The sequence below is a fragment of the Dreissena polymorpha genome, chromosome 10, assembly GCF_020536995.1.
Source record: "Dreissena polymorpha isolate Duluth1 chromosome 10, UMN_Dpol_1.0, whole genome shotgun sequence".
Taxonomy (NCBI): domain Eukaryota; kingdom Metazoa; phylum Mollusca; class Bivalvia; order Myida; family Dreissenidae; genus Dreissena; species Dreissena polymorpha.
The window spans coordinates 77025400-77053039 of NC_068364.1; the positions used below are offsets into that span (position 1 = coordinate 77025400).

The window sequence follows — 27640 nt, forward strand, 5'->3', positions numbered from 1 at the left end:
TTTTAGATTTCATGCTTCATATCAGATGTTTTATGTCTTGAATAAAAGTATCAAGAGTTTTTGTTAGTACTATACTGACTATAGTAAAGGTGGAATGATAGATCGTTTTAGGTGTCCTGCTTTTTGGTCAAATGTCCCGACAATTTTTTATGGAATGTCCCGCTTTGGACCTAAAAAATTATGGCATGTATGCAAATGTCCGTAGACTATTTTGACTTGCATACGTCACACATGTGTGGTTAGATAATTAAACGATTTTCCTTCTACATGTATCATGGGCACTCTACTATTAGGTAGTTCTGTCTCACAATACAAGACAAATGGCATTTACCGATAGGTTTTCATCAATTTCTTTCCCTAAAATTTGTGTTATTTGATACATTGAAAACAATACTGTGTTATCAACAGAGAGTAGTCTGCATTTGCTAATTTTGCTTTGACCAAAAGCATGTAGATATTCTGACGACATGACTTCGTCAGCATCAAATTGAATCACAGCAGTTATCAAATTTAAGGCTTTACCAGCATGATTTTGTAAAATTATCATGTGTGACGACGTCTCAATAACGCCTTTGTCACCATGAGGAAACGTGTGCATACGTATGAGTGATGTCTCATTGAACGATTTCCTTATAAACGTTACATCAAGTATTGACTGAATGCAAAGACGATGGTGTGCTCAAGTCTTAATCCCGTCATTGTTACCATTTTCACCCAAGAGACCCCTGCAACCTTAATACTTTACCTGGGGAATCCAAAATCAAACGATACTAAACCTCCAAGAACGCCAATCACAATGTGAAATTTGAAAGCTCTTAACGGAATAGTTCTTAAGATATTGACTGTTAACCAATGTCGACCAAAGTATGACGGCGAACTAATAGACGGAGGCCAAAATCAATATGTGTGCCATAGTTTCAATAGGGGAGCCAATATAGTACTAATTCAAAGGGTAGCCAATATAGTACTAATACAACGGTTCATAGTATTTTTATTTGAACTCACAACACTTTTTCACAGTACAATACTTTTCCCATTTAAATGAGATAACTTGTAGTTATCTACTTTAAATAGTGTGTAGGAACAGACTTGGATCAGCAAAATCACATCACTAACATAAACATGTATATCTCTTTAAGTCACATAAACTATATTATTTCCATAACAAATTCAATGTTTAAGCAATGACTTGTACACTAAATAAATGCAACATTTTGCACATAGAGACCCTCATAACCATACCATTTCTTAAAGATAATTCAGATCCAAATTATTTTGAGATAGTTCATGCATATCGCATGCATGACATATCTTGCGTGGAGTTCTGTCTTACATTGTTTAACAGCAATCTTTTTCCCAGCTACTCTGCAGTTAAATGTTTACTGCCATCTTTCAAGATGTCAACATAAAGTTTCTCACCTTCAAGCAAACAATGTTTTCCCTACTGCACATTCAAAGAAATATTCACGAATAAAGTCATGGGAAGTGCCCATATAAAAAATCAATAAATAGTGCTGATTTATTAGCACTTAATATTATGTATGAAACTTAAATTAACAGATAACCTGGTTATAGTTTAGATAAATATTTTAACATTCTTAAAGTTCTCTTTGCAGTAATTTGAGGACTGTGAAGAAATAAGTAAGACATTGGCACACACAAATATGCAATACATATGAGTCTTTAATCAATATGACGTACACAAGCAATTTAAAAAAGGCATCTAAGCAGTGTATATACACCCTATATTTACAAATGCACAATCCGTATTTGGAATGGATGACAATATTAACTCATTATTGTAAAAATTGCATCTTAAAGTATTAATTAAGTTCAATACTAATATGATTGTATGGTAACAATTGTTTGTTATGCATTCAAAGTAACGCAATATGTAATTTTATTTTTTTATGTAATCAATATGATTTATTTGAAACATTTCATACAATTTTACAAACATCAAGCTATTTTCAGCTGTTAAGCAACAGAACAATCATGTTTCATGCATTCAATTACAGTTCAATATTAACAATCACATTTTTAAGGAAATATGGTCTAATGGTCGAGTGGAACAAACTGTTACACAACTAGTAAACTGCCGCTATCATCAGCTGTAAGTAAATTCTTATAATGTATAATATAAATACAAGTACAATATGATTGCTACAATTTTCACATGTCTTAAAAAGACATTTTGAGCAGAACATTTCCTTTATCGTCGCAATTGCAAAACTGTAAGCATTGTATGGACAACTAAATTTTATGATTTGAAATAAATGACATTATATTTTTATTACACATGTTTTGTAACATTGAGTATCATATTGTACCATAGCTGTTAATTCATTAAACAGACGTATATTAGTTTAGTAAGTATTCCACAAATTCCCAATACAAACTGATGGCTGAGAATTAAGAGTGTCAAATTTTTAATAACTGTATGAATGTACTTGTTATGTTGAGAGATGAACAAAAGCATTATCTAACAACGGATACAACTTTGTTTTTCAAGCAACAACATCCCTATATCTTATGTACAAAGAGAGACAATTCAATTATTGACAAGTGTTAGCATGTTAAATCACTCTCGCTTGATTTGCAATTGACTGATTTCCAAGTTGAATATATTAATTTTTCTTATGATAATGCAAAACAAAGTTAAACCAATCTTTCAATAGTTGCTTGACTTTATTTAGTGAAAGGCATTACATATACTAGTAACAAGATGTTCCTTTTGCCTAAAGCATATTAGCCTCTTCAGAATGTGTTGTTCTGTATCTTTAAGAAAGTTTTAAATGAGCATCTCCACAAGCAATGTTTTTTTTATTATCTGGCACCTAAAAGATGTACATGATGAAAATTGTTTGTACAAATACATGTTAACAGCGAAAATCAAAATGGCAACAATAAACGCATGATTTTCATTAACAATACAATCATTTCGCAATCGCTCTATATACAAATGACAAATGTACTGACCGATATACACATTGATCAAGAATTCTTTGTCAGGTTAATCTGGTCGTCTAAATGTCTATACACAAACATATAAGGCATAATTAACTTTACAAAAACAAAAAATAACTATCATAACTTTAGACATTATTCCCACATCTTATATTTTCGTTTTAAATGCTTAGTTTTAAAACATATAAAGCATTTTAAGCAACAAAAAAGTCATTATTAAATCATGTTCAAGTAAATTAATAAATAACTGGTAGTAAATACCGAATAGACAATTTAAGGAAGATTAAATGATTTTGTCTAAAATTAATCAATATTGTCTTGAAATACTATGATAATAAACAAGATGCTTGACAAAAACACCCGACACCAATGGGCACACTTAAGAGTATCAAAGCCTTAGCATTGTAATTATCCACCTGTCTAAACAATGTGTGTAACTACCACCTCTATATTACATGTTAAGCAAAACAAACTGAAGCATGTCTCTTTACATGAAAATAATACATTTTCTTTCAATTTTGTCAAAGTTACCAGCATCATTTAAACAGCTTTGACAAATGTTAAAATCAACATTCATAGACATATATTTAGTAACATTATATTTTCCTTAACATTTCCAAAATAAAATTTCATAATACAGACACAGTAATTGGATAGACTTGCTAATTTTGCTCTTAAAATAATATTGTTCATTATTGCTTTTATCAAGTAATCTTAATCTTATTATACTGAGTATTTAAATATAGTTAATAAAAGCCTTTTACATAAAATGACTATCAGCATCATAGTTCCAATAAAACATGAACTATTGTTTTCTTTGAACACAACTTGGATGGTCACATAAAAACATGGCTGGCCACTAGACTGTCTTGATTTACACGTTTTGTTTGATTTGTCATTATGCGACTTCTGTCTGCATCAATTCATTAATTTTCCACCTGTCCCAATTTCAAAGATGAGACCTTCAATTGTACATGTTCACACCGGACACGGGGTATGTAGATACCTTCAATTGTACATGTTCACACCAGACATGGGGTATGTAGAGACCTTCAATTGTATATGTTCACACCAGACAAGGTGTATGTAGAGACATTCAATTGTACATGTTCACACCGGACATGGGGTATGTAGAGACCTTCAATTGTACATGTTCACACCGGACATGGGGTACGTAGAGACCTTCAATTGTACATGTTCACACCAGACGTGGCATATGTACAGACCTTCAATTGTGAATGTTCACACCAGACATGTGGTATGTAGAGACCTCAAATTGTACATGTTCACACCAGACATGGGGTATATAGAGACATTCAATTGTACATGTGCACACCAGACATGGGGTATGTAGAGACCTTCAATTGTACATGTTCACACCTGACATGGGGTATATAGAGACATTCAATTGTACATGTTCACACCAGACATGGGGTATGTAGAGATCTTCAGTTGTACATGTTCTCACCAGACATGGGGTATGTAGAGACCTTCAATTGTACATGTTCACACCAGACATGGGGTATGTAGAGACCTTCAATTGTACATGTTCACACCAGACATGGGGTATGTAGAGACCTTCAATTGTACATGTTCACACCAGACATGAGGTATGTAGAGACCTTCAATTGTACATGTTCACACCAGACACGGGATATGTAGAGACCTTCAATTGTACATGTTCACACCCAACATGGGGTATGCAGAGACCTTCAATTGTACATGTTCACACCAGACATGGAGTATGTAGAGACCTTCAATTGTACATGTTCACACCAGACATGGGGTATGTAGAGACCTTCAATTGTACATGTTCACACCAGACATGGGGTATGCAGAGACCTTCAATTGTACATGTTCACACCAGACATGGAGTATGTAGAGACCTTCAATTGTACATGTTCACACCAGACATGGGGTATGTAGAGATCTTCAGTTGTACATGTTCACACCAGACAAGGTGTATGTAGAGATCTTCAATTGTACATGTTCACACCAGACATGGGGTATGTACAGACCTTTATTTGTACATGTTCACACCAGACATGGAGTATGCAGAGACCTTCAATTGTACATGTTCACACCAGACATGGGGTATGTAGAGACCTTCAATTGTACATGTTCACACCAGACATGGGGTATGTAGAGACTTTCAATTGTACATGTTCACACCAGGCATGGGGTATGTAGAGACCTTCAATTGTACATGTTCACACCAGACATGGAGTATGTAGAGACTTTCAATTGTACATGTTAACACCAGACATGGGGTATGTAGAGACCTTCAATTGTACATGTTCACACCAGACATGGGGTATGTAGAGACCTTCAATTGTACATGTTCACACCAGACATGGGGTATGTAGAGACCTTCAATTGTATATGTTCACACCAGACATGGGGTATGTAGAGACCTTCAATTGTACATGTTCACACCAGAAATGGAGTATATAGAGACTTTCAATTGTTCATGTTAACACCAGACATGGGGTATGTTGAGACCTTCAATTGTACATGTTCACACCAGAAATGGAGTATATAGAGACTTTCAATTGTACATGTTAACACCAGACATGGGGTATGTAGAGACCTTCAATTGTACATGTTCACACCAGACATGAGGTATATAGAGAGACCTTCAATTGTACATGTTCACACCAGACATGGGGTACGTAGAGACCTTCAATTGTACATGTTCACACCAGACATGGGGTATGTAGAGGTCTTCAATTGTACATGTTCACACCAGACGTGGGGTATGTAGAGACCTTCAATTGTACATGTTCACACCAGACATAGGGTATGTAGAGACCTTCAATTGTACATGTTCACACCAGACATGGGGTATGTAGAGACCTTCAATTGTACATGTTCACACCAGACATGGGGTATGTAGAGACATTCAATTGTACATGTTCACACCAGACATGGTGTATGTAGAGACCTTCAATTGTACATGTTCACACCAGACAAGGTGTATGTAGAGACATTCAATTGTACATGTTCACACCAGACAAGGTGTATGTAGAGATCTTCAGTTGTACATGTTCTCACCAGACATGGGGTATGTAGAGACCTTCAATTGTACATGTTCACACCAGACATGGGGTATATAGAGACCTTCAATTGTACATGTTCACACCAGACATGGAGTATGTAGAGACCTTCAATTGTACATGTTCACACCAGACATGGGGTATGTAGAGACCTTCAATTGTACATGTTCACACCAGACATGGGGTATGTAGAGACCTTCAATTGTACATGTTCACACCAGACATGGGGTATGTAGAGACTTTCAATTGTACATGTTCACACCAGACATGGGGTATGTAGAGACCTTCAATTGTACATGTTCACACCAGACATGGGGTATGTAGAGACCTTCAATTGTACATGTTCACACCAGACATGGGGTATGTAGAGACCTTCAATTGTACATGTTCACACCAGACATGGGGTATGTAGAGACTTTCAATTGTACATGTTCACACCAGACATGGGGTATATAGAGACCTTCAATTGTACATGTTCACACCAGACATGGGGTATATAGAGACCTTCAATTGTACATGTTCACACCAGACATGGGGTATATAGAGACATTCAATTGTACATGTTCACACCAGACATGGTGTATGTAGAGACCTTCAATTGTACATGTTCACACCAGACAAGGTGTATGTAGAGACATTCAATTGTACATGTTCACACCAGACAAGGTGTATGTAGAGATCTTCAGTTGTACATGTTCTCACCAGACATGGGGTATGTAGAGACCTTCAATTGTACATGTTCACACCAGACATGAGGTATATAGAGACCTTCAATTGTACATGTTCACACCAGACATGGAGTATGTAGAGACCTTCAATTGTACATGTTCACACCAGACATGGGGTATGTAGAGACCTTCAATTGTATATGTTCACACCAGACATGGAGTATGTAGAGACCTTCAATTGTATATGTTCACACCCGACATGGGGTATGCAGAGACCTTCAATTGTACATGTTCACACCAGACATGGAGTATGCAGAGACAAGCACATCTTAAACAGCATTTATATCTCTGAGCTTCTTCTGTATGACTGGGGTTAACAACTGTAGCAACAGGCTGTCCTTCTGATTTGCCGGTTTGATTCGTCAATGGACGTCTGAAATAAAGAAAGATTCATAACAGTAAATGTCAGTTTTTCATTTTATGTGTGTTACCCATGATAAACAAGAACAATAATAGCACTTTTATACATTGAGTTATATTAAAAGTTAATTATAAACACTTTACTACCAACTAACCTTAAGTCTCTCCATCAATCAGGAAATATGGGATGATATTCGATAAACATACATTTATCCATTGGAAAATATTTCCTTATCATTTACAACAATTTAAAAAGGGCCAACTAGCCAATAGCAAATAAAACATGTTGAAAAATAGTTTTTCTGAGATGTCTGCTGTGAAGTAGGCAAAAAGTCACCGATGCAACCACATTTTACTTTTGACTGAAAACTTTACTACTATGAAAGAACAAGAGCACCGCATAACGAGTGCCACGCTCGGCAGCGAAAACTTGTCAGAAATTATTATTTTTTTGTTTAGAGGTCACAGTGACCTTGACCTTTGACCTAGTGACCCAACAAGAGATGTGTTCGTCAGAAACACAATGCCCTCTACTGTGCCGCTTTGAAAAATACAATTTATATTTATCATTTGGCAGGAAAAGAAATAATCTCCCTTTAAAGCTTATTACTTCCCATGGATTATGTCCAATCCAACAGGGGGGGGGGGGGTCTGTAGACAGTCGAAAAAGACCAAGTCAGACAACACTGACAACCTAGGCCTATGGTTTATCAAAGAAATCATACCCAGAGTTCATCATGTATCTATGGACATGAGTCCACTGATATTTAATGAAAACTAGCATTTACACATTAGAACAAGTAAGAAATGATAATTATATCATTTAAAACAAGAGATGTGTTCGTCATAAACACAATGCCCCCTATTGCGCTGCTTTGAAATAAAATTGCTATTTATCATTTGGCAGGTATAGAAATCATCTCCCTTTAAAGCTTATTACTTCCCTTGAATTTTGTCCAATCCAACCGGGGGGAGGGGGGGGGTCTCACAGTCAATTATGACCATGTCAGACACCACTGACAACCAAGGCCTGTGGTTTAAAAGAGATAGATCATAGCCAGATTTGATCATGTATCTATGGACATAAGTTCACAGGTATGTAATAAACATGAAAGAAATGATAATTATATAATTAAAAAAAACTTTGGCAAATCAATCATTTGAGTTATAAATAATCAAAATAATAAATCTGTACAGTAACTGTGAAAAGAACTTTAATTCTTGGTAAGGAAATATATTATATACTTCAATTGAAAAAAATTGTCTCTAACAAATCTCTATTTTTAGTAGCAAATAATTAAAAGCAACTACCGTTACTGTAGATTCACCACTCAAAATGTGCAGCTCCATGAGATACACATGAATGCCAAATATATCAAGTTGCTATGTTCAATATTAATTAGATATCTCCCTTTAAAGCTTATTACTTCCCTTGGATTTGTATTTTTTACCGTAGACCGTAAAGGATGACCTTGACCTTTTACCATGATGTGTTTGTCAGAAACAAAATGCCACCTACTGCACCACTTTGATTTATTTAACAAAAACATATAAGTTGGCAGGTCAGATAACTTTGTCCATTTAAAGCTTATTACTTCCCTTGGATTTGTTTTTCCGACCCTAGACCTTGAAGGATGATGTTCACCTTGAAATTGTACCACTCAAAATGTGCGGCTTCATGAGATACACATGCATGCCAAATATCAAGTTTCTATCTTCAAAAGTTAAGGCCAATGTTAAGGTTTTAGCATGACGCCTACGCCGGACGACCAGCTGGCTATGACAATAGCTCGGGTTTTCTCCAAAAACAGCCGAGCTAAAAATTAACCAAAACTAGAGCTTTGTCAAAGACGTGACTAATACCCTACATGGCGCATTGACACTGAATATTTTGCATGTTGCATTCACAAAAAAACAGCGGACACCATCCTTAATGTTTAAAACGCACTAAGTGACCCTGTGACCTAGTTTTTGACCCGGCAAGGCCCATGTTCGAATTTTACCTATACATCATCTAGATACAAATTCTAACCAAGTTTGGTGAAGCTCTGATGAAAACTACTTGAATTAGAGAGCGGACACCATGCTTAATGTTTAAAACGCACTAAGTGACCTAGTTTTTGACCCAGCATGATCCATATTCAAACTTGACCTAGACATCATCTAGATACAACATCTGACCAAGTTTGGTGCAGATCGGATGAAAACAACTTGAATAAGAGAGTGGACACTTCATACGAACCGACCGACTGACAAGCTCACTCCTATACACCCCTAAACTTCGTTTGTGGGGGTATAATAAACAAGAAGGAAAGTTCACATGATTGTCAATATGTCTGATTTTATCACACAAGAAGCAATACTTTTCTAGGTCACACATGACCAAAATAAACACAGCTGGATTGAAAGATGTATGGACATAAAACGGTAAATCTACATGCACCCACCAATCTCTGAAAGTGAGGCCATGAAAAAGCATGCACATGACACGAAAACTCACCCAAGGTTGGCTCTGCATGATTTTCATAGACTGATGGTTTTGAAGCATGGGGATCTCAGAATCTGGAGACGATGACTGCCCATGGTTCACTTGCTGTGACTGCAAATGCTCCTTGGACATACTCATTGCTCTGCTTCCCAGGTTTTCTGGAATAAAAGTAAATCATGCTTCAAACAAATTAAAGACAATACTAGCGTTTTCAAGGAAAAACAAAACTAATTTAAACCCGACAAAACACTTGTCAGTGTTTCGACCTTTCATATCGACAATGCATTGTCAAAATATTGAACTAGAGCCCACATTGTGCCTATGATGTTCTAGAGTTGTAAAGCGACTTGAAAATGTGACGGCATTCAATGCAATGAAGCTAAAATAATTAGAGAGGAAACATTAGTTCACTTTGGTTTATCACCAAACTTTTTTTTAAAGAATGTTTACATAAAAACAAAAGGTCCGCGGTTTGAGAAAGATGCCTTCCAAAACAGAGCCTTGTCACCCATCACTCAATCCTTTGATGACATATCGAATGAATACCAATTCATCTCCTAATGTCACAGTGACCTTGACCTTTGAACTAGTGACTCAAATTTCAATAGACATTCTCTACTGTCCAAGACCGATGCACATATTCAGTATCAAGCCAATCAGTCAATTTTTTGATAAATTATTAATCGGACACGATTTTCGCACTTATTGCGACAGTGACCTTGACCATTAACCTAGTGACCCCAATTTCAATAGGGGTCATCTACCGTCCATGGCCAATGCACATGTGAAGTATCAAGCCAATAGGTCAATTTGTTGACGAGTTATTGATCAGAAAGGATTTTCACATGTATTGTGACTGTGACCTTTGACCTAGCAACCCCATTTTCAATAGAGGTCATCTACTGTCCAAGGCAAATGTATATGTGAAGTATCAAGCCAGTTGGTCAATTTGTTGACAAGTTATTGATCAGAAATGATTTTCATAATTATTGTGACTGTGACCTTTACCTTTGAACTAGTGACCCCAATTTCAATAGAGGTCATCTACTGTCCAAGACCAATGCACTTGTGAAGTATCAAGCCAATAGATTGATTTGTTGATGAGTTAGTTATAGGAAATCAACTGGTCTACCAACACACCCAATGACAGACTGGCAAACATCCTGCAAAATAATATACCCCCTTTTCTTTGAAGTGGGGCATAAAATACACGAGGCGGGTTAACAAGAAAGGGTTTAAATATACTTGTTCTAGAAAAAGTGTTATTCATATATAAAGATATACCAAATGCAACACTTTTTTATGTTTCAGTACAATAACAAAAACTAATGTGAGAACAGTTTAAAAGTAATTTACTTGTGTTTTATTTTGAAATAACTTGAATTTACAGGGTTTACATTTACGCACTGTTATTTTTTAAAGAAAAAATTAACCTTGAATACATTGATATAGTGACTCATCTGAGAAAACGCCAAAGACAAGTGCAAGTATGACAGCTTGTTTATTGCAAAAGACATGTGCACAGGTCGGTACTGGATTAGTCTCTTTATAGGCAGGGCTCTACTTCTAATAGGGGTCAGATGCAAAGTCGTATACACACTCTTTTAAATTGCATCCTTACAAACCGACAAAAAGTATGGTGGAAAAAACGTGTCAGAATGAGTGCACTGTTGTAGATTAATTTAATATTTTAAATTGATTTATGACAAACACAATGTCCTATTGATATTCGACACACATTTGCATTTTTTAGAAAAAAAAAATAATTTACTGGCTGGCTGATGTTGAACAAAAATGTTGTTATAATTGTTTTCCTATTTTTACTTGAGTGAATAATATTAAATCTATATTTAAACTTTATAAATATATATTATTACCTCACTAAATCACATAATAATTAGGTTTGAAATAAACCCATACATACCAGATTAGGTAAGCAGCTGGAAATTCTCGTATTGTGTCTTGGCTTCCACTGCTGAAGTGAGGACACTCATTTCGTCCCTGCAGTCTCGGATGTCATGTTGTGAACTCATCTTCTTTACTGAAAATGATATAAAATATTTTATGGGAAATGTTTAAAGATACAGTCCTGTTCTGTATTCAATTCTTTTACAGTAAAACAATGGATCAATATTTTAAAGTATTTTTATTTCTGTAAAAATTCTGTTTACAGTGAGTGATTGAGCAATTTTTAAATGAACATCTTAATACATATAGATGGTTCTGTTGATGCCCTGTTTTAAAGTCATTTTGACAAAAACAAAAATGTAAAAATTACAAACTTAAAGGTAAATGTTAATAGATTTACTTAGTGATGCCCTGTTCTGCAGTCATTTTGTTTACAAATACAGATGGAACAATTTAAAATAACATGGTCATCGAGTTTTCAATATCATTTTTCAAACATTATTAAAAACTGCCTTATTTTGGGTTCTACACTGTGGTTATTAATAGTATTATGTATTAAAAGGAATAAAATCCATTTGCAATACCATACTGCAAAATATTGGTAAACACTTTGTAATTATATGTTTGTACTTTTAAATGTGCTTTAGTTATGTCATTCGGGTCAGTCAAACTACTCATTCAATCTGTGATCAAGTACCTTTAAAACCTTACACAGTTTCTTCTTACTGCAGTGACTATCTAAGCCCAAGTGACCGTCAACCTGACCATTAGGTGTGTACAAGGGCAAGGTCACAGTCCCGTTGGAGGTTTTCATCGCAAGGCACTGGGTGGTTTTGGGCGACGCTCAACCTGGTAAGTAAACGAGAGGCAGAGCAATTAAATCAAACAATAAATCAAAGCATGGTCAATATATCAATATGCTTAAATATGTTTGGAAACGAATGTTTGATAATGAATGAAAATTATAAAGAAAGTCATTCTGTAATTTGTGCATTAATACATGTAATAGCTACCTTTCATGTGCATCAGTGTTGTTGATGTATTGTGTCATAGACAATTAAGATCATACACAGGTAGCTCAAACATGGAAGACAACTTACTTGACTGCTGCTGATCTTATTGCTGCTTTGCTGACTTGGCTTGTTTGCCTGGATACTGCTAGACACTGACCAAGATCCGTCAAAAGACAAACATATTCTGGAATATTTGTCATATTGCAAAATGATTGTTCCTTCATCGAACATTTTTGATTACAAGTGATGCAAATGTTTTATGCGTTCTCCTTTTTTTAAACAAAGATATTCACACAACTTTACACAACTATGGGCACAATGTTAGTTAATAACCCTGAATAGAATATCAGCTACACAGCCTCTGAATTCCCATGAGTGGTGAGATACAGAATTATTAATTGGATATTGTGCAAAAGTTACTTGGCCAATGATAAGTTAGGGCTTTGTCACAAGATGACCATCTACCAATCAAACGCAGTTCAGAGAGCAGTGAGACCATGGGTACATCATAAACCTGCCCCCACGACTGAGGCTTCTGAGAGATTGAGATGTTCAGAGAGCATTGAGACCATGGGTGCTTTATAAACCTGCCCCCACGACTGAAGCTTCTGAGAGATTGAGATGTTCAGAGAGCATTGAGACCATGGGTGCTTTATAAACCTGCCCCCATGACTGAGGCTTCTGAGAGATTGAGATGTTCAGAGAGCATTGAGACCATGGGTGCTTTATAAACCTGCCCCCCATGAATGAGGCTTCTGAGAGATTGAGATGTTCAGAGAGCATTGAGACCATGGGTGCTTTATAAACCTGCCCACCACGGCTGAGTCTGCTGCTGGAGCCCAGATTGGTAACGGTTTGACATTTGTCCTGGAATCCCATTTCTCTGAAGGGTCACGTTTGGCGCATTAGCACTGTTTATAAGCTTGGCCAGGTTTTCAGGGAAATATGCGTTGGTAATTGACATGTTTTCCTGTGAAATAAAATATCAACAAAGTGAAACTCCAGTAGCATTAGCAGGAGATCATCCTATCCATCCCTACAAGGTCCTTTACTTAAGGTAATTCACCATGTGACATGAAGTTAGACACAGGACATACACTATACAAAGCATTACATAGTTTTGCAATGTAAACATTTCTCCAAAAGATATGTAAATTATCAAGAAAATTACGCCAATTGCATAAATTATTATGGTATTTATGCTTAGACAGGGCGCAATTTTTCACTCACTTCATAATCCAAATAAATGAACAACGGGAATGCCAACAAAATCCTGTTTAGAAGACTGGGTTACATTTATTATGAGTGCAATGCCAGACAAGTTTAATTTGGTCAATTTTTCTTCATTAAACAAAAATATACGGTGAAAGTGCTAAATTCAATCTGGCTGCTAACTAAACTTGGACGAGAGATTATGACAAAAAACTTTATCACCAACTTTCATGATGATCCAATGTTTTGAAATATAGAGCAAACATAATGTCAGATGCAAACCACTAACAGCCGCCATATTTTTACCCATAGTATTTTTAAGGTCACAATATACCAAAGGTTTTCTTAACAAATTCAATGTGAAACTGACAACTTCAACGAAAAATGAAGTCAAACTTTTGCGCCTAGACATTCCCATACCCATACCTTTTCTTAAAGAGCATGCCAAGCCAAATGGATTTATACAATAAAAAAGATAGGTCATCCAGCATGTAAGAAAGAACTCGACGCGAATTAACGGTCCCTGTTTTAAGGCCACCTTTTTACCGGCTGATCTCCAGTTGATGAGGGTTTCCCGCCATCTGTCAAAATCTCATGTAGTCTCCAACCTATAAGCAAAACACTGAATTTGTAGTATACAACAATGTTTTCCCTACCACATGTACACAGAAATATTCAAAAATAAAGACATGGCAAGTGCCCATACAGAGAATTGTGTCTTCAAATAAATGACGTTCCATTCTTTAGAGGGTATAGCATTGAACACAAAAATGATTTAGTAAATTGTAACCTAAAGGAGAAATATATTCTGATTAAAATGTGTTTTTATTGCATATTATTATCTTCCTATTCATATTGCACCAATATATTAAGTTTGGCTGGATTATCTGTCCATTTGGCCATTTTATATCATATTTTTACACGCTGGTGTTTTCCGTCAGAAGAAGGCGATTTTAGGCCTGTAAAAGCTTAAATGTCCCTTTAAGATTTAAAGCTGTTGTGTTCAATATATGCAACAATATACCAAAACAAACCAAAAGGATAGGCACGTGGGGCTTATGCGAGGTGGGGAAAGAATGAATTTGTTAGATATTTTCACTCTAAGCAATTTTTATAATGTCTCTTTAGTATTTGTTTTTTTTAAATCACCCCAAAAATGTCAATTTCAAAGCAAAAAAAAATCCAATTTCATCCAAAACAATAAACAAATTAGTAAAAATGAGAGATCAAAGATACTTTAAAGTGTAGAAATCAATAAGCTTCCAATAACTTGTTGTTGCGCAACAATAAAAGTGTGAAATCTTGAAAGCGCCTTGTCGCTCGGAGCCCCTTTATTTACCAGCAGCCAATGATATATTCTAGCATATAATGTCGTGGGTGCCTTTAAACTGCAGCAGATGGTCAATATGCACTGCCAGCTCTCATTAACAGGTTCAAGAAAACACAAAATTTCATATTTTGGGCATAAAATAAGTACTTTTGACTATTTTTATGGTGGCAATCAGGTCAAAATGGAGGTTCATAACCGAGCGAAAGAAAAAAATGCTCATGTTGGATGTTTAGACTGGAAGGAAAGGTTAAAATGAACAAGATACATATATGTAGGCAAGCATTATAAGCTTAGCAATAAGGTTCCATGTACTAACAGGGGCAGAAAGGGAGCTCAGATCAATGTAGGCTTCCTGAAAGGGGTTTCTAGTACTTCTTCTGTGGACACAGCTTCACGCAGAATTCTCAACACAACAAATATCATTGATCCATGTCACCTTTGTATGCAAAGACACGCGAATAGGGTCAATACTTCCCTTACATCACTGAATGAGAGAAGCATGTACCAAATAAAAAACAAAACTGGTTGCTGAAAGTGCCACATTTTGGCAAAAAGATCCCTCTAAGATAATTACATGATGAAGGGGACACTTGCTACAACAATCCTATGTTTAAGTCCGACGCGACATCCTTTCAAGCCAGGACCATGACTGTAAGCATATTGTGAGAAAACAATACCAAACACAAGCTAATTGTAGGGTTACAAGTAGCAAATCAACTCAGCTGCACTGCATACATGCTCGGGAACAAGGATAAACCTGTTAAGTGCCAACTTCCGCTGCCAGCAAAGCACGAGCTTTACGTGTCGGGACGCGGAACTATAGATTCAAACTGCACGGAGAATTGCACAATGGCAAGGGTTTGAGTGAAGACAAACCTGATTATGGCAGTATTTCACACCTTAAGCATCATTTATATGCTTATTTGCTTGTGTACATGATAATAATTTAGTATTATTACCTGTTTTGCCATCGATAACCCTTATGCAGTGGCCCTCGGCTTAGTCGCAGACATTCCTCTACCTGAAAAAGTCAAAATACCCAATAGAAATAGATATAAAATGAAAAAAAACACATGCATTTATGTATTTTAAGTGTATTTCTATGAATAATATGAAGTGATAAAGCTTGTTATATTCATGATTGTACTAAATATGAATGCTGGCTCAGCTAAGCATCTGCTGCACTGTCCAAACTGCAAAATTGTCCGCCATTCCATGTTGGTGAAATGGGGCTCTGTTTGAAAGTTAATGCTTAACGCACAAGCTATTGTTGCGTAACTGGATCACGGAGACCCAGGCGTTGAATTCTGACTTCATGTAGCACATTAATGCTACACGGTCAACCAATATGCCTTTGAATTTAAGTTGGAAAGCAATTTAGCCCTTATTCGGCTATATAAGGGTGGGGGATCAACTTGAAAAACAACTATTCCAGGTCAAATCATCTGAATTCATGCATTTAATGCACTTATAATCTTCTCTTTTGCTAAGAAATGACCAAAAATCAGCTTTCCCAGTCATATTTTGTACTTGCAGATGATTTTTCATTTTTACCTAAAGTAAGTTTAGGTCACAATATACCAAAAGATTTCCTTAACAAATTCAATGTGAAACCGACAACTTCAACGAAAAATAAATGTCAAACTTTTGCGCGTAGACACCCCCATACCCATACCTTTTCTTAAAGAGCATGCCAAGCCAAATGGATTTACACAATAAAAAAGATAGGTCATCCAGTATGTAAGAAAGACCTCGACGCGAATCAACGGTCACTGTTTTAAGGCCACCTTTTTACCGGCTGATCTCCAGTTGATGAGGGTTTCCCGCCATCTGTCAAAATCTCATGTAGTCTCCAACCTATAAGCAAAACACTGAATTTGTAGTATACAACAATGTTTTCCCAACCACATGCACACAGAAATATTCAAAAATAAAGTCATGGCAAATGCCCATACAGAGAATTGTGTCTTCAAATAAGTGACGTTCCATTCTTTAGAGGGTATAGCATTGAACACAAAAATGATTTAGTATATTGTAACCTTAAGTACTATTTAACTCTCATAATTACAACACAAAGTTAACATAGGCTGAACAAAATTGTCTAACTCGTTATTGATTCTGGTTTCTTTTTTGTTTAATGACGTCATTTAATACATCATTTTGCCATAGACAAATGAAAACAAAGAATTGTAAGGTTGGGGCAAAATAATTTCGCAACAAGGGAATGGAAAAATAAAATTGTAATAAAAATTGATGAGTTTATAATTTGTAGATGCAGTGGGTGCTCAAGGTAAGAACAGGTCACATTGGCAGAATCATTATGCCACATGTATATGACAATTCACAATAAAGAGTTTATAGTTTGTAGATGCAGTGGATTCTCAAGGTATGAAAAGGTCACATGGACAGAATCATAATGCCACATGTATGTGAAAAGGTCACATGGACAGAATCATAATGCCACATGTATATGACAAGGTCACATGGACAGAATCATAATGCCACATGTATATGACAAGGTCACATGGACAGAATCATAATGCCACATGTATATGACAAGGTCACAATATTGAGCCTCACTCTGTGAAAATGGAGTTAAATGTATGCATGTAAAGTATTGTCTCAAGTTAGCCTGTTTAGTTCTCACAGGCTAATCCTTTGTCGACACTCGGCCTTAACTAGATTTTTGCCAAAAAGACTTCCTTTATACAAAAAATACCATTAAAGCGAAGTGTTAACCCAGATAAGCCTGAAAAGTGTTAACCCAGATAAGCCTGAAAAGTGTTAACCCAGATAAGCCTGAAAAGTGTTAACCCAGATAATCCTGAAAAGTGTTAACCCAGATAAGCCTGAAAAGTGTTAACCCAGATAAGCCTGTAAAGTGTTAACCCAGATAAGCCTGAAAAGTGTTAACCCAGATTAGCCTGCGTGGACGATACTTTGACCACATAATCAAGGCTCAATTGTTATTATCCACTCAAATATTAAAGAAAACATTCACCAAAGGGGAATTTCCAATTAAGTTTTCTCAAGTCTCATACATTTGAAAGCCTTCGTCAATCGAACTGTTGATTGCTGAATTTTAAGTTTTGTTGTTGCTGCTGATGTTCCAATGAAGGCTGAAGCAGCAATTTTATGTCAACTCTTCCTCTCTTTCACACTTCAACTTCAGCTTCTGTTGTTGCAAGAGAGACTGAGGACCTTTGAACATAGAATGAGTAAAAAACATACATTTTCTTTTAAAATTAGACACATTCAGTATTTTAAGTACACTGAAAAACACAACAACATATTTCTTAATTGCACAAATTATCTTAAAAACATCAATAATTTCCTTATTTGAAAACAATCCAAAATATCCTTATTTGAAAATAATCTGCATCTTGCTTATTGAAACAAGAGGGTAAGGATGGCCCTGAAGACTTACCTGAGTTCAACTTAAAACTTTGGTAGAAGACTTGAAGTTTCGAAAATGGCCTTGATATTGTAAAGATAAACATTCTGACCCAGTTTGAACATGATTGAGTCAATACATATGGCTTCTAGAGTGGTCTATGATTTTACTTTTTTACCTTGTTAATGGAAAGATGTGACCCGATTTCAAACTTGGTCTAGACAAAATACAAAAATCATTCAAATAAAGTTTTATGAAGATTGAGTGTCAATAAAGTTATCTTGAGTGGTAACAAGATAGTAAGAACATTTGAACTACATGTAGTGACCTAGTTTTTGAATGCACATGATGTGAATCCATTAAAGATTAACATTATGACCACGTTTCACCAAGAATTAGTTATTAATGTGAGTTCTAAAGTGAAAAGAAGGTTTTTATATATTGTACCTGGTGACCTAGTTTTTGGATGAATGTTACATTGAAACAAACTTAGACTCAAAAATTAAAAGATAAACATTTTGACCAAGTTTCATCAAATTGAGTCATAAATGTGGCATCTGGAGTGGAGTTCTACAATTTGACTTAGCACATCACCTGAACTCCAAATTGGCATACATATTGTCAATATAAGCATACCCACTAAGTTGTATCAAGATTAAGTCATATATGTTGTCCCTGTGGTGGCATCAATAAATAATTCTTGCCAAGTTTCATCAAGATTGGATTAACAAATTAGGCCTCTAGAGTGGTAACGAGCCAAAAGTTGACCACGCAGTAAAGCACAATACTTAACATAGGGTTATCACAATATATGCTTTATAGAGTAAGCTTAAAACAGATCTAAAAATGTGTTCATTTGTATTACATATCACTAACAAGTGTTCTGGGGTCTATAGCAATTTGGGAAATCAATTCCTGATGTAGTCGTTACAAAGCTTCTTATACTACTACTATCACTTGCATATAATAACAATTTCAATCACATTATTGGCTATTAAAGTTGCTATCCAGATCCCCACAAGTATAAAACCCATTGTACAAAAAACATTGACCCCTTTTTATAGAAATGACTGTTTCATTATGATCATTACATTTGATATGGAACATGATTTTGCAAAGAGTTAAAGAGTAAGTTTTGATTGGTACCTACAAATAATTTGCATATTATTGCCATTTTTTAAATAAAGCTTTTGTTGGTCAATATAACCCATAATTTGAGTGTTAAGTGTGAAACTCTTGTATTGAAGAGGCCTTAGTTTCACGTTTAACCCTCAAATTGAAATAAGATAGTCTGGTCAATTAATTGAAGTGCAGAAAACCCAGTTAGCATTTGGGTTTTACCAATTTGTTAAACTTGATTGCATCAAAAGTCTTAAGTTTATAAAAGCCGCATTTAGGGAAAATTTGGCTTAATGCATGTGCAGTTGGCACAGGCTAATCAGGGAAAATTTTTCGAACAAGACAGGGTTTTCATAAAGAAGAGACTACCTGAAACAAAAAAAGCAAAAAAGTGCAAAAAAGTGGATAATGTCGTCCCATACTAGCCTGTGCGGAATGAACAGGCTAATCTAGGGTGAGGCTTAAAGCAGCACATGCATTAAGACAAGTTTTCTAAGAACGAGGCATTTTAAGACGGGAACTCGTGCTAGGTGATCAGCAGTGATTCCTTTTCCAATGATAAGGGGACTTACCTCAGTTTTTAATTTATATTTATTTGGGGCTGTTGTTTGGCCACATTCCAAATGTAACAAAGTATACATTTTTCTAAAATGACTGAATAAAATTAACAAGTGAAGGTTTCCAAAGCAAGGAAAAAATATATGCCATTTCCATTTTATTTTCCTATTCAGCTCTACAAGTTGATCCATAGAAAATGTAATATTTAACACACTTGTATCCTCAATATTAAAGTATTTGTTACCAAAAACTACCACAACACCAATTTCTCAATTTTACTTAAGCCAAGTAAATTTGTTGAATTGATATCCCCTGCCAAATAAATTTTGTTTATGAATGGGTGTAGAACTAAAATAAAAGGTATAAGTGAAGGGTTGTGCCTTTTGTTAATTATTTTTTTAACTCATTTGTACCTGTGATGGGTTTGCAGACAATAAAATGCAGATAGTATATTTTTCATGAATCAATTAACTATGGACAGTTATTACAGAATCCATTAATGCATAGTAAAAGAATGACTAAATAATGAATAATTCATAAAATTTGTGACCTTTAACCACGATGTGTAACCTTCACCTTGACCCCTAGGATTATGAATGTTGAATGTGAAGCACCCCCAGATGATTGAGACCAACTATGGCAAGTTTCATGGCTCTGGCTCATGTGTTAATGGAGATAAAGATTTATGCTTATATTGAAAAGCATTTTTTCAAGATACAAAGGGCCATGACCTTAGCCCCTAGGATTATGGGTGTTGAATGTGAATCACCCTCAGATGATTGAGACCAACTATGGCAAGTTTCATGGCTCTGGCTCATGTGTTAATGGAGATAAAGCTCTAAGCTTATATTAAAAAGCATTTTTTTTCAAGGTACACAGGAACTTAACTCCGTTATTAACAGATGGTGTACAATGCCATTTGACAATCATCATCCTCTTATCCATATATATACTCATACCAAATTTCAACGAATCAAATCCACCAAAGCATTTTTCAAGATATGGCCCCGAACACAACAGTGCCGGACAGATGGAAAGACGTACGGACGGACGTCAAAACCATATCCCTCCTCCTATGGCGGGGAATAATAAAAAGACAGTTTTTCTCGAATACAAAAAGTCCCAGCCCCATTCCAAAAGTGATGAGACAAACTATTACTGGGACTTACCTGCTGAGATGTAGTGCCTGTGTATTACTGGGACTTTATAACTGGGACTTACCTGTTGAAAGGTAGTGCCTATGTATTACTGGGACTTACCTGTTGAGAGGTAGTGCCTGCGTATTACTGGGACTTACCTGTTGAGAGGGAGTGCCTGTGTATTACTGGGACTTACCTGTTTAGAGGTAGTGCCTGCGTATTACTGGGACTTACCTGTTCAGAGGTAGTGCCTGCGTATTACTGGGACTTACCTGTTCAGATGTAGTGCCTGTGTATTAATGGGACTTACCTGTTGAGAGGTAGTGCCTGTGTATTACTGGGACTTACCTGTTGAGATGCAGTGGCTGTGTTGCAGTTGAGGAACATCATTTGCTGGGCCAAACTTGTGATGATAAGGGCCCTATGAACAGATAGAAATATCTTAACAAATCCCAGAAATGTATTCAATGCATTCAGAAATGACATCAGTTACATGGACCAAATATAAACCCACGGGACTTTGCTGTTTAACACAACGTTTTTATGATGGTTTTACCAGGATCAGTCAATGACCACTAGGACCAAGTTTATTAATAAAATAAACTATGTAGGGGACCTTTAGATCATGTTCCATACCAAATATGAAACACCTGGGCTTTGAAGTTTCAAACAAAGATTTTGGCTGTCCCTATATATGTATATGTAAAACTGGGAAATCCCAGAGCTTAGCCAGTATTGACCCTTGAGACATAATTTGGTAACAATTTTAGCAAACTAAATATTAAACCTCTTGGCTATGCAGTTTCAAAAAAGAAGAAAAAAATGAGGAACATTTCTGGGAGATTTCATTTAATTCTCTCCAGTACTTTAGGAGGCAATGTCTCTTGACAAAAAGTTGACAGACGTACACATACACATCGCAAAAGAATGGACAACATATACCATGGTATCAAAAGGCATCCATAGTTTCAGGCCTCAAGTAGCAGAAAAAAAGACAAAATCCGTACTTTACCAAAAATTATTTGAATGACTGTGAAACTCTTTGTATTACAATCTACCTTGTAGATGAGGTTATATCTGCCCCTGAGAAGGGAAGTTTGGAGCCCCATTGTTAGACTGGATGTACCCTTGGGGTAGGACTCATTCAGCTTTGCCCCAAATTCCTGGCCCAAGAGCTCACCGCCTATACCAAGGATTTGTCCCCGGGCGTCCAGGCCCAGCTGACCAGAGAGCCTGTTGTTGTCCGCTGTGTACAGATGTGTGACTGCATGGGGTCCTGTAACGGCCCAGCTGACCAGAGAGCCCGTTGTTGTCCGCTGTGTACAGATGTGTGACTGCATGGGGTCCTGTAGGGGCCCAGCTGACCAGAGAGCCTGTTGTTGTCCGCTGTGTACAGATGTGTGACTGCATGGGGTCCTGCAAGAATCGCAAAAACAAGAAAATCCAGGAATTTAATCAATTTTTTATATACTTCTTCACAAATAAAAATGCATTTTAGTCGTAGAAGTGTGGTCATTAAGTTATCGTTTTCCTGGATTAACTAAGTGCATATACTTATGCCATTAACTGACAACTGACATACTAGAATCATTAAGAGAATGGGAAATGGAAAACAACATCTTCTAATCCGTATAAAAATACTCAGCTAAAAAAGTGTCATTGCTGTCTAGTCAAACAAGAATTTGTAATAATTGTGATGCAGATTATACCCCAATGCCGCAAGTCAGAATATGTAGCATGATGTTATAGAATGTCTCAGTTTTGTAATTTTTAGTGTAGAATGATACAATGTATATACACAACCTCATATGAGAAGGAACAATACCTGAAAGTTTGAAAGCTGAACGTTGAATCGTTAAGTGAACGCCCACAGACAGATGGAAAGACAGACAGATAGACGTCCGTCCAAGGGGATTCCATTATACCCCAATTAACAGGGGGTATAATTAATAAATATCTTCAGGGCATATCATCACTCCAGTTGCATATCTGTATACTGAAAACCTGGACAGGTGGTAAATTGTAGTTTATAGATATTCTTATTTAAAATAAATGCAGATAATTATTTCATAGAATGTTTACTGCATTTCAATAATTGTTTAACTTATCTTAAACAACATTTAATAAGTATCATGTTTAATTTATGAAAAGGGATTATTTGTAATATACAAGTGAAAACAAAGAAACAACTTTTGGTTTAGAGGCTGAATTTTGGCACAAAAATGTATGAAAATATGCCCCGACCTTTTATGATTAACACTGATATCAAATCAACACTTATAAGTATTTATTTACTCAGTTTGACCAGTTAAAAAAAAGAGTCGTTCCAGATTAGACTGTGCTGTCTGCACAAACAGCCACGACACTTTCCACTTTAATGGAATTTTTTGTTTTAAAGGCATATTCAGAACACGTGGTCACTAATAAGCCTGGGCAGACTTAACACGCTTATCTGGGACAACACTTTAGCACTGTTTTTCCAGAGCGCAGCTAATATACTACCTGTTTTTGTTGCTTATAGGCAGAGATTGTGTGAGTCCTGACAGTGAAGTCGCCAACCAAAAACTGGGAATGTTTGACAGCACTGTTCCTCGTGCGTCAGGTTCTCATTATTCGAGAGCAACGTATCGAGGTCAGTCAAGTTAACAGACGAGTCACTCAGCACCTGCTCTGTCTGTTAGATCCGATTATTTTATCTTGAGTGACTTGTCAAGACAGAAGTCAGACTCACCAAGCCACCATGCAAGATGTTCATAGGTGACACGCTGAATTGCCTGAGCGACTTGTAGTATTTGTGCAAGATGTTAATACCTGGAGTGCTGATTTTCTTGAGCGACTTATAGTATTTGTGAGATGTTCATAGGTGACGTGCTGAATTTGTTGAAGACTTGTAGTATTTCAAGGGGATGATCATACGTGGCGTGCTGAATGTCTTGAACAACTTGTATTATTTGTGGGAGATGTTCATAGGTGGCGTGCTGAATTTCTTGAGTGACTTGTAGTATTTGTGAGATGTTTATAGGTGGCGTGCTGAATTTCTTGAACGACTTGTAGTATTTGTGGGAGATGTTCATACGTGGCGTGCTGAATTTCTTGAACGACTTGTGGTATTTGTGGGCGATTTTCATAGGTGGCGTGCTGAATTTCTTGAGCGACTTGTAGTATTTGTGCGAGATGTTCATAGATGGCGTGCAGAATTTCTTGACCGACATGTAGTATTTGTGCGAGATGGTCATAGGTGGCATGCTGAATTTCTTGAGCGACTTGTAGTATTGGAAGATGTTCATAGGTGGCGTGCTGAATTTCTTGAGCGACTTGTAGTATTTGTGGGAGATGTTTATAGGTGGCGTGCTGAATTTCTTGAGCGACTTGTAGTATTTGTGGGAGATGTTCATAGGTGGCATGCTGAATTTCTTGAGCGACTTGTAGTATTTGTGCGAGATGTTCATAGGTGGCGTGCTGAATCTTGAGCGACTTGTAGTATTTCTGGGAGATGTTCATACATGGCCTGCCAAATTTTTAAACAACTTGTAGTATTTGTGCGAGATGTTCATACGTGGCGTGCTGAATTTCTTGAGCAACTTGTAGTATTTGTGGGAGATGTTCATAGGTGGCGTGCTGAAATTCTTGAACGACTTGTAGTATTTGTGGGAGATGTTCATAGGTGGTGTGCTGAATTTCTTGAGCGACTTGTAGTATTTGTAGGAGATGTTCATAGGTGGCGTGCTGAATCTTGAGCGACTTGTAGTATTTGTGGGAGATGTTCATAGGTGGCGTGCTGAATTTCTTGAACGACTTGTTGTTTTTGTGCGAGATGTTCATAGGTGGCGTGCTGAATGTCTCGAGCGACTTGTAGTATTTGTGTGAGAAGGGGGTTTGGACTGTTTTCAACATTTACTTCAACAATGTTCTTCTTCTTGGATAATAATGTAATCTGAAAAGGAAATGGCAAGTAAACTAAAAATATAGTGTTTTTAGTAACAAACGAATACGTCTTTAATACATGTAAATATGCTGTAACACCTTACTTAACACACCTGTTTGTTTAATGCAAAACATTGTTTCTATAATTGATATTTAGGATAGCGAAATGATTTTTGTGCAAAGTAGCACTCATAATAGCATTGTTTAAATGAATAACGTGAACCCACTTGAAATGTTGTAGCAAGTTGCCATACTTATCTTTTTTTTAAACAGACATAACTTCAAAAATGTGAGACTATACCACTTTAAATGTTACACAATACAACTTTTTGCTAATAAATTACTTAACAAGAGCTACGCATAACGAGTGCAAAAGCTCGGCTAGGGTGCAGTTTTTAATAAATGAAAGCTTGTCAGAAATTATTATTATTTTATAGAGGTCACAGTGACCTTAACCTTTGACCTAGTGACCCAAAAATGGGTGTGACATGTAGACCTCATCAAGGTGCATCTACATATGAGGTTTCAAAGTTGTAGGTGGAAGCACTTTGATTTTAGAGCAAAATGTGAAGGTTTTAGCACGACGCCGGCGGACGACGAGCTGGCTATGACAATACCTATAGTTTTCTCCGAAAACGCCGAGCTAAAAATTAAGAATAAGTGCTATCAATATAAAGTGTATTACTATTGTAAATTTAATATTAACGTTCTACTTATAGATGTTACAACCTATTTAAATCAAATAATTGTTTTAGCCAACCGTCAATTGTGAACTTTAGACAGTAATTATGGAAAAATTTGGAATAGACTTTTTAAGATTAGGAATTGGGCTGAATTGTTGCCCCAACTTTGACAGTATAAATAACTCTTTAAGGTCATACCAGATACTCAAGAAGCTGAGATGACATGCAAGCCTAATTGATATTGCTTATGGCCGAGTTGAGAGTCGAAGGGCATACTGGTTGACACATCCAAACTGCTGTCATCTTTTTACGCCTTGTCTATTGCCAATTCAATGTGTGGTCAATTGGGCTTGGAGTGCAAAGTAACAAACCCTGATGGGTTAACCTTTAGCACCTCGTTTCAGATGTCCGAATTCACACCTGAGGCATGCCCAGGGATGTACCATGAATGTTCAAAACGAAGTCGTTACTGCCTTTGTACAGGTTATCCAATTTTTTATTGTTTTGATATTCTTTCTGGTGTCCAACAGCGAGAACTGATTGTTAGCTTTAACATAACTTTTGCTATAACTCCTCGTGTCTGGAACACGTGTTCCTATCCCGGCACTCAAGCTGAACTAACTCAGGCTCGAGTGTGGTTCACTCAACAAGGACATTGCAGTTGTTGAGAACAGTGCACGAGAACTGGAGAGGAAGGTTCGTCCTTGACTGAGGCGCATGCGGGCTGGACTGGTGCTGTTGCCGTGCCAAATCAATATGATGATGGTGCTCTTCTGAAAACAACACAATGGGTGATATGAACTTGAAACAAAGGTTTGTATTTCAATTTATGAAAAAACTATGCATTTTGATTGGATGTGAATTTTTTAAACAGCAAATCTTCATTCTTATGAATTTTTAATCTGACATATCCTTGGTTCCATGTCCAAAATAGCATACACATGAATCAAATCAGACCATTATGTATTTAAACATTAAAAGTGTTGGCAAGTGCTATATAGACCTGTAAATTTTTTTTTTTTCTAAACTTGCAGAGATTTAATTTCATAAGCCAATATGTGGCTCATAAATTTCACATAAGCTAATCAGGGAGGACACTTTCCGACTAGACTTGATTTTCATAAAGAGGAGACTTCCTTTTAACAAAAAATACTTTGAAAGAGTCAGTGTTATCCCTGATTAGCCTTAAAGACTGCACAGGCTATTCTGGGACAACAATTTAAGCACATGCATTTAGCCACATTTTTCCACAACACAGCTTATTAATCTTTTAGCAGCTCCTTACCTGCATAACAAAAAAGGGAAAATCAACTTGCACAAAATATATAGAGGATATTTGTTGGATTCTATGGGATATCAATTTTATTTTACGAGTGATCATATAAAATACTATTTTCACAAGTGGCGCTGCCCTGAGTGAAAATATGTATTTATTATGATCACGGGTGAATTAAAATCGATATTCCATAGAATCCAACACATTTTCTTTTTATTTTATGCTTTTTTCACCGCTTATTTATATTGTAAAAGAATTAAACTGGATAATTTCGTTGGATTTATTATGTCATTTCGTCGAAAAAAAATGACGTCATTTCACAGTAAAACAGTGAAAAATATCGATATTTTTCATTATTACCTGATGTCTTATATAAATGATAATTCATTATTTTTTGCTATTTCCTCGTCGAAAAAGAAATTTGCAATGTTTTAAACTGTTACCGGTGAATATCGAACTGTTGACCGGTCAACAGTTTGAACTGT

The 27640-nt window shown here is 36.2% G+C and overlaps 2 long non-coding RNA genes across 2 annotated transcripts; one reads left to right on the top strand and one right to left on the bottom strand.

Annotated features, from left to right (window-relative positions):
* Window positions 1-1895: 1895 nt before the first annotated feature.
* Window positions 1896-26346, bottom strand: LOC127846900 (uncharacterized). The gene is made up of 22 exons (XR_008033706.1): window positions 26078-26346; window positions 23098-25206; window positions 22331-22688; window positions 21621-21693; window positions 18104-18263; window positions 16814-16919; window positions 12608-14234; window positions 12205-12356; window positions 11524-11640; window positions 9612-9757; window positions 6968-7124; window positions 6792-6923; window positions 6572-6615; window positions 6044-6483; window positions 5780-5999; window positions 5604-5647; window positions 5250-5337; window positions 5030-5161; window positions 4678-4897; window positions 4282-4589; window positions 4062-4149; window positions 1896-4017 (listed from the first exon to the last, which is right to left on the bottom strand). It is a non-coding gene; the product is annotated as an uncharacterized LOC127846900 (long non-coding RNA).
* Window positions 13908-16754, top strand: LOC127846915 (uncharacterized). Its single transcript, XR_008033735.1, has 2 exons — window positions 13908-14054; window positions 16632-16754. It is a non-coding gene; the product is annotated as an uncharacterized LOC127846915 (long non-coding RNA).
* Window positions 26347-27640: the final 1294 nt, after the last annotated feature.